Genomic DNA, 6,884 nt, shown 5'->3' on the forward strand with positions numbered 1-6,884 from the left:
TGTGTATGCAATCTGGTCCATGTCCAATTACATGCATGCATTCAAACAGCTAACACACACACACACACACACGAACTCACACATGCTAACACATCTCACACCCCTGCAGACTGGTGCATTTACTCCCATGCACCCATGCAGGTGCAGAGCAGCAGCTAGACATCCTGCCAGTATCGCTCCCGTGCAGGTGACCATGGGGATGGCCACAGCCGTAGGCACAGCTTCCCTCATGACTCACACATGCCACTGTCCACGTGTGGACGCAGGCAGACACACCATCACACAGGGCCTCCCCTCAGCCAGCCTCCTCCACTGCCCCCCACAGCCATGTGCTCTGACCCTTCTTGGTGGGACCCCCCTCAAGGAACCCGGAGCCACCTGGCTGCCCTTAGAGCTAAGAAAGCACCCTACGCACTCAACCCGGTCCCCTAAGCTAGGTGGCCTGGGTCCCAGCTGGAGAGGAGAGGGCTGCCCAGAGCTCAAAGTCCTGGGGCCAAAGTCTTGTTTGCAGGCACTGGGCGGAAGTTGCAAAACCTGCCCCAGCCAGCGGGGTGACTCGGGCTTATTGTCTCCGGCTTCCCCTTGGCTGCAGGCCCAGGCCCAGCCAGCCGACCTGTTTCTCTGGGGGAGGAAGGGAAAGGTGGCTTCCTTCTCCTCTGCCCTGGGAGCTGGTGGCCAAAGAGGACTCCACCAGCGCCCAGCTCTGTGTGCCGCCGAACCGAGGCAGAGATGCACAGAACTTGAGAACCCAATCTCTCCTTTCCCAGACGGGAAGCTGAAGCCCTGGGAAGGCAGGAAGCCTGCCCAGGGTCACACAGCAAGCTGGAGGCACAGCGCGGCTTGTATTCAGGCTCCACTTTCTTTCTAAACCTAAGAAAGATCATGCAGAAGCCCAAAGTTCTAATGCAGATGAGCAGAGCTACTGTGGGTATAGAGGGAGGGGACCCCAAATCTGTGAGTTGGGACCACCCTTCACCCCTCAGCCCTCACCATGGCTGAGTTAGCCTATGAGAGGATAAGTTTGCCATATCACCAACTCACTGAGCTTCCCAAATTTCACCAACTTAAAAAAAAAATTTAATTTGTAAAGATTCTAGCAAGGTGTATGAGAAGAATTGGCAGGGCCTTCGAGGGCCATGGGAAGCCAGGATCCTGGGCCTTCAGACTCCTGTCCACCTCTGGGACCTGTAGCTCAGACTGGGGCAGGGCCCACTCTCCCTGGGGTCTTTATCCCAGTTCCCTGCAGTGGCAGCATGAGGCATGGAGGTGGGGTAGAGACAAAGTGAACGTTCCTGAAAATCCCAGAAATCTTCTAATCTTCTAAAGCTATTAAAGCTATTAAAAGCCATCCCACACCTGCCAACTCATTTTCTCTCTCCTTCCTTCCCTGCCTCCCTCCCCTCCTCCTCCTTCTCTCTCTTCTTTCCTTTCTCCCTCCCAGTCACCAGGCAGGTCCTATGGGGCAGTGCAGTGGCCCTTGAGAGGTCACAGTTAAAGTCGGGTGGGACCGCAGCCCGGTGGGTCAGAGGACGGTACACACAGGGGATGGAGCAGATGAATAACCTACCGTGGATTAAAGGAGCTAAGTCTCTCCTTGACAAGGGAGGTACAAACACAGAAAGGTGGACACCAAAGAACCCTGTGGTGTTGAACTGGAATTAGAGCTGTCAGTGAAAACACTTGGTTTAAAGCGTGTGCGTATGTGTATTGGTGGGTGTGTGTGTTTTCTCCAGCTCTGTTCACCGAGAAGGTCTGGGACCAGCAACCCTCCGGCAGCACAGGCAAACCTAGCGCTGAGATCCTATTTTCAAAACACTATTCTCCCCTGAAAAAGAATCAAGCTCTTCAGAGGAATGGTTGATTCCCAGGCTGGACCAGAGAAAGTACGAGATGAGCCTGGAACATCTTGTGTCAGAGAGTAAAGAAGTGCTCAAAGACTGAGGGGTCAGGTCAAAAGGACACAAGAGCCAGATGGAAGGGGCATCTTCTGGCCAAATCTGGTGTAATTTGAACATGGAAATAAATGATAGCAATGGATCACAGCCCAGGGAACAAAATAGGAATCCAGAAATCCACACTGATATAATCAAACAAATGAATAAGTAAATGGGCAGAAGAGAATGATTTCCTTACAGTAGAATGCCAAATAATAAACGAAGAAGGAAAAGCACCTTTGGGCAAGTATTATGAGAGTAATTAGTTCGGGTAGGAAATATCAATGAATGCTAAAACTAGGGGTGTAAATGTAACAAGGAAGGGGCTATTTACATACTGCTATGGAATCTCCACACAAGATACTGATCACTTACAACAGTAACAAAATGACAATGGAAAAACGGGATCAAATGACGAACCGATCAAAGTCGACACCCCCAGTGTCAACAAATCAAGGTTGTGTGGCGCCTGAGCGGGGGCAATGAGAAAGCACAGCTTTCCTCCTGCAATGTTCCTGCAAGATGCACGATCCCAGCACAACCGCGAGGAAACCCAGACACAAATGAGCAACACTCTGCAAAATGCCTGCCTGTTATCTATAACACTAAAAGTGGAAACTCAAGGGAAGACAGAAGAATCCTTCTGGACTGAAGGAGACTGGAGAGACACAGCACGGGACGCTGGGTCAGGTCATTCCTCTGAAGAGCTTGATTCTTTTTCAGGGGAGAATAGTGTTTTGAAAATAGGATCTCAGCGCTAGGTTTGCTTGTGCTGCCGGAGGGTTGCTGGTCCCAGACCTTCTCGGTGAACAGAGCTGGAGAAAACACACACACCCACCAATACACATACGCACATGCTTTAAACCAAGTGTTTTCACTGACAGCTCTAATTCCAGTTCGACAAGTGACATCAGGGGGCAACTGGTGAAATTGAATAGGGTGTCCGGATGAAGGGCATACAGAGTTCTTTGTACTATTCTTGCATATTTTCCACAATTTGAAATATCTTAAGATAAAATTATTGATTAACCCCCTGCAGCCCAACTTTATGGAACTGTTCAAGGAAGCTCTTAGATGGATGTGTCTACGAAAAAAAGGAGCAGAAGGGTTGCCTGATGAGCTCATCTCCTGGTGGAGGGTTTGGGGTGACTCGGAGTGGGCACCTAGAAGACAAGGAAGCAATAAACAGGAAAATGAACCATTCCAGGAGAAACAGAAAGACATGCAGGAAAAGAAATGCAATCATAGTACTCAACGTGGCTGGGCTGTCAACAATATTTACATCATCACAAAATAAACCCTGACTATTTATCTAACCAAAAATTATGATACCATCATATAAGGAAGGTGAGACCAGGAGAAGGAGAGAGGGGCATTGCATGGGAAGGGAATTCTTATCTTCCAAAGTAGGAAGACAGTGGTGGATTATATTTAAAGGTGAAAATCAAGAAATAACAGTATATTTGGGACAGAAAAGAGCTCATTATTGTGGGGCCAGCCCAGCCGCAGAGCAGTTAAGTTCACACGTTCCACTTCAGCCGCCTGGGGTTCACCGGTTCGGATCCCGGGTGTGGACATGGCACTGCTTGGCATGCCATGCTTTGGTAGGCGTCCCACATATAAAGTAGAGGAAGATGGGCACAGATGTTAGCTCAGGGCCAGTCCTTCTCAGCAAAAAGAGGAAGATTGGCAGCAGATGTTAGCTCAGGGCTGATCTTTCTCAAAAAAAAAAAAAAAAACTCATTATTGTAACTTGCATCCTGACTTTTTAAAGATAATTGTATATATTATGCATTAAATCCCACAATATACGCATTGCTGTTTTATACATTTTATTCAATAAAGAAAATAAGTCAATAATAAACAATAAATTTATATAAAAATTTTTAAAAAGGAAGAATAGTACAAGTACGTTATTTAGAAGCATAAAGGTAAATGGAAAAGAACCTGCTGTGTCTTGTTAAAAGCAGTTGCCTCTGGTGGCTGGGAATTGGGGCAAAGACGGATTAGATAGGAAACTGCATTTTAAGTCTTGCAGAACAAAGTACAAGTGTAATTTTAATAAAAGTTGGAATCAAAATAGAAAAATATAATTAAAAGAAATACATTTTGAGCAAAGCAGTAAATTGGGACAATTTGTGGAGCTGACGATTTAGCAAAACCTTCAAAGATTCTCCCAAATGTTCAAGTGCTGATAAAATAGAGAATTACTTTTTTTTCTTTTTTAAGATTTTATTTTTTTTATTTTTTCCCTTTTTCTCCCCAAAGCCCCCCCGGTACATAGTTGTATATTCTTCGTTGTGGGTCCTTCTAGTTGTGGCATGTGGGACGCTGCCTCAGCGTGGTTTGATGAACAGTGCCATGTCCGCGCCCAGGATCCAAACCAACGAAACACAGGGCCGCCTGCAGCGGAGCGCGCGAACTTAACCACTCAGCCACGGGGCCAGCCCCGAGAATTACTTTTTAAGGGATTTAAAAAAATCAATCTAAAATGAAAATTTCCCATGTGATACTATAAAAAAATATTCCTAGGATACTACTTAAGAAGAGGAATAAATGCACTAGAAGGGTAATGTCTTATGACCCTCAGCGCTGGCCAAATTGAATAGACCTTGAAACACTGCTAGGAAGAGAACATATCCATTAGAAAAATGTACATTGAACATAATCAAAGGAATATTTCTTAAACAAGTTTTTGGAAAATCAGTCAGTTTGGTAATATGGGGCAGTGGTCCTTCGATGAGCCTTTGGAGAGCTAACTTTGGCCAAATTGGCCTATGGAAGTTTGGTGGTTTCCCCTGTACCCAAGGACCCTCAGGACATAGCCCTTCTGGCCCCAATCCCGCTGGCAGGCCCCTGGAGTAGAGGACCCACACTCTCCCCAACAGGCCTCTGTGGTGTAAATTTGTAATCCCATTTTACAGATGGGAAAATGAAAGCTTGGAGAAGTGAATTGACTTGCCCAAAGGCTCACAGTCAAAAAGCAGCTGAACTGGACTTGGCACAAGGTTTGATGACCTCCAGGGCTGGGGTTCTCTCCATGCTCCCTCACCCCTTGGCTCTCCCACCTGCTGGCGCCAGACCTAATTAGAGCCTCACTGGCCCCTGAGATGGGCTGGAAGGCAGATGTGTCATTAGAGCATGAGATCCTGGAAGCTCCCGCCGTGTGTCATTATGTCTAATTACATGAGTTCAGGCTTCTGCGTGGGCCAGAGGAGCCAGAGCGTCTCCATGCCCAGGTGGCCAGGGAATTTCTGCAACTGAGTACTGGGGCAGGGGCTGCCGAAGGGCCTTCACAACAGCCCTGGGAGCAAGGCCCATGTTTCCTGCACCTGCTGGAGAAAGCTGAGCTCCAGGCTCCTCCCTGAGCCTATGGGGAAGTCCTCGGTGGGGAGGTGCGGTCTGTCCATGCCTCTCTGGATGTTCTTAGCCAGGCTCCCACCTGGGCAGGGAAAGGAGTAGAAGGAGATGGTTACACAAGGAGCACAGCCCCCAGTTCCCCTCATCCTTTCCCCTAACAGACAGACAGACAGACAGATACAGGTACACACACTACCTAGAAACATGGTTTTGGAATGTACATCTGAACCTTTGAGTAAAGAGCTGCTTACACTTTCATCACCTCCATTGTGTTTGCTTTGGGGGAAGAGCAAGTGAGAAGGAATGTGGAACAGGGAGAAGACGGGCAGAGGTGGCCAGTGGAAGCAACCTTTTGCACGTGTTCATTTAATAAACAGCTATCGAACTGCTTCTGCGTGCCAGGAATTGTTCTAGGCACTGGCATTATAAAATAAAGTCTCTGGCTTTAAGGAGTTTACTTTCTAAGGGATGAGGGACAATAAACCTACAAATAAATAAATAATGTACCAGACGGTGACAAGTGGTATGAAGAAGCAGGGGGACAGGGAGAAACAGCCGTCCACAGATGATGAACTGAAGGAGAAACAGTCAAGCCACTCTCCCCTGACCTGCCCAAACCCAAAGGACAGATGGAGAAACAACTTAGAGGGTAGAACAAAGTAGCTTATCACCCCAGTTGCCATCTCTTCCTCTTCTACCTCCTGTCCTCCTCCAGTATTGCTTTTCTTTAAAAAACTAAATATTTGAAATGTACAGAAATTATAGAAAATTATATGACAAGAACTCATGTAACAACTACCCATGTTAAAAAAAGAATCTTTAGATACGCAAGAAACAAAAACAAAAACTTACAAATACAATCAAAGTTTTCTATATTAGTCAGGAAAGCCTTGGTTATGCAGTAGTAACAAACAATCCCCAAATCTCAGTAGCTTTAAGTAACAAAGGTCAATTTCCTTTCATTCTCTGTATCCAATGAAGATTGACTGGAGAGAGCCGTATTCATTTAGTCACTTAGGAACCTGGGCTGATGGATGCTCTGCCTTTTTATGACGCTTTGATCTCAACAAGAAATTTCAGGTTTCACCACTCAGGGAAGGAAGCATGAAGATTCACACATCCACTCCTAGACGTTTCCATTTGGAAGTGGCATATGTCACTCCTGCCCATGTTTCATTGGCTAAAGCAAGTCATGTGTCCATGTCCAACTTCAAAGGGGCAGTGAAGTGTAATCCTCTCATGTGCTCAGAAGAAGAGAACCAAAATGCTGGTGAGTATTGTTAATATCTACCACTTCCCCACCCCATTTCCATCTATCCCTCACTCCCAGGGATAAGCCCCTTCTGGAAGTCATTGTGTAGCATTTTCATCTATGGATTTTGTTTTAACTTTTAATATGCCAGTATGCATTGGTAAATAATATGTAGAGAGAAATCACAAAGAAAATTAGAAAATATTTTGTACTGAATGACAGTGGAAACACAACATATCATGATGCATGATGCAGCTAAAGCAGCACAATAGAGGGAGAGTTATAGTATTAAATGGATATGGTCAAAAAGAAGAAAGTTTCAAAATTAATTATCTAAG

The sequence above is a fragment of the Equus quagga genome, chromosome 1, assembly GCF_021613505.1.
Source record: "Equus quagga isolate Etosha38 chromosome 1, UCLA_HA_Equagga_1.0, whole genome shotgun sequence".
NCBI classification, from domain to species: Eukaryota; Metazoa; Chordata; class Mammalia; order Perissodactyla; family Equidae; genus Equus; species Equus quagga.